The sequence below is a fragment of the Montipora foliosa genome, chromosome 3, assembly GCF_036669935.1.
Source record: "Montipora foliosa isolate CH-2021 chromosome 3, ASM3666993v2, whole genome shotgun sequence".
NCBI lineage: Eukaryota > Metazoa > Cnidaria > Anthozoa > Scleractinia > Acroporidae > Montipora > Montipora foliosa.
Window position 1 is genome coordinate 66,615,800 of NC_090871.1, and position 2,500 is coordinate 66,618,299.

Consider the following 2,500-nt stretch of genomic DNA (forward strand, 5'->3'; position numbering starts at 1 on the left):
CAACTTTGTTTCCCCTTATTCGAAAGTACTTTGCTGTGACTTTTTGCCATAAACACCCCAACCGTTTCTCGATCTTTTGACACCGTCTACACGTAAGGCAAGGAAGATAAACTACACAGATAACGACACGAACTCGAAAACGTTTCGCCACGTAGACCGCCATTATTTTGGTTTCTGCTTATGGCGGGCCAGCGGATACGCTCATAAGAGATCTCAAAGTCGCGCACGCGCAGACAAAATGCCCCTCTGCTTGTTTTCACATGATGATTTTTATCCTGCTACCCATGCGCGTAATTGTAAATTACGACTTTAATTACAATTTCTTTAAGAGGAATTTGCTTGCATGCCGGCAGCCTCTTACTAATTCTGATCAGTTGTTGAGCGTGGCGAGCTCCGCGTGACAAATTATAAATTACTTCTCGAGTGTACATAAGTTGCATTTTTTGGTGCTGTTAGAATACGCGCACCCTTCCCAAAATCTTCCACGCAATGCTGTAATTTACTTTAGCATTTTTTAACCGCCACACATATTTGCTTAACTCTGTCTGGTTCCTGAAGGAAAGGTTACATTTATACAAACGTTGGCCGTGTAGCACTTATATTTTAAACAAAGTTAACTGAATAGAGTGTAATGTGAAATGCTCGATTTCTATCCCATATGAACCATGTGAGCGTTAGCCCTACTGATGGAAAATGGGACCACACAAGGACGGAGAGAAACTCTGACCAGGGTGGGAATTGAACCCACGACCTTCGGGTTAGATCTCCGCCGCTCTACCGACTGAGCTACAAGGTCAGACGGGAGCAGGCCGTGGGAACTGAAGATGTTAAAGTCACGGCAACGTTTGTATAAACGTAACCTTTCCTTGTACTTGTACATATTCATTGCCGTGACTTTAACATCTTCAGTTCCCACGGCCTGCTCCCGTCTGACCTTGTAGCTCAGTCGGTAGAGCGGCGGAGATCTAACCCGAAGGTCGTGGGTTCAATTCCCACCCTGGTCAGAGTTTCTCTCCGTCCTTGTGTGGTCCCATTTTCCATCAGTAGGGCTAACGCTCACATGGTTCATATGGGATAGAAATCGAGCACTTCACATTACACTCTATTCAGTTAACACTGGTTCCTGAAGGACTGGTATTTTATTGTCGTGGTGAATTTCTCGCTTTTTGTGTGGTTATTTGCCTGATTGAATGCGATTTAAGCGATTTCTCAAATTTGAGGGTTGTCACTCGTACCTACCCTCGTACCTACTCGTACCTACGAGTGACAACCCGGGAATTTGAGAAGTCGCTTAAATCGCATTCAATCAGGCAAATAACCACACAGAAAGCGAAAAATTCACCACGACAATAAAGTAAGGCTTTTTTTATTGAGAACTTTTGCGGGTAAATATCTTTTTCAGTTTTTTATCGAGATTCCCATACAAATCCTTATAATTGTTTACCTTCCGACTCTGGGTCAGCTGTGGTACAAGGTGAAAGAAAAACGAGCAAAGACTAGATTGATCCAAAAGGAAACTGCATCACCAAAAACGGAAATGAAAGATCAAGATTATAAAGTGATATTTGCTAAAGGGACACCACAGAAATCTAGCTTTTCGGGTGAAGTTCCAAGTCCTACACTTCACTGAAGAAGCATTCAGTTTCTCATCGATTGACAAAATTCAGCCACTTCAACGTACGGAGAAAAATTAAAACGTATAATGAAATAAGACACAAACAGCAGTGATAAACATATTGAACTTGTTCATTTTGATTATGACTTGACGTTTCGTATGTGCTCTACATACATTTTCAAAAGTAACCGTTGAAATTTAAAACAGCTATTTATTTACAGCTATTTATTTACAGCTGTTTTAAATTTCAACGGTTACTTTTGAAAATGTATATAGAGCACATACGAAACGTCAAGTCATAATCAAAATGAACGAGTTCAATATGTTTATCACTGCTGTTTGTATCTTATTTTTGATCAAACTACGATGGCCCAAGAACAAAAGTATTTACGTATAATGAAATGTTTGATAAAAGAACGTTCGCATAATAGCGATGGTCATAGAAGTCGTGGATGAAAAAAACCCCTGTACAGCAAATGAAATGAAATTCGTTAGCAAGTCCCAAACTTATGTATGAGGGCATCAGTTGCATTTTCGTAAGTTTAACTCGAAGAGGATCGGCGTTTCATTTGCTGTTAGTGACCTTACTGAGCCTTCCTTTCTTCTCAGCTGTCGTCAGGCATTGAATTTTGTTGAACGCCTCTAACATCAGATTTGGAGTACACTCAAATAAGATAATACAAACACATTTCTACTCCAGTCTGGAATGTTTAGACTGAAGATTAGGAAAGAAATTAAAAGATAAAAGCTTCTATTTTGAAGCTAAGCTTTTTCTTAAAGTAAACTCCAAATGAGTATAAGATACCGGTAGCTGATTTTGCTAACATGGAAAATTTGAAGTGTCAACTGAATTGACAAAATAAGTTGACCACTTTAGAAAGAGTA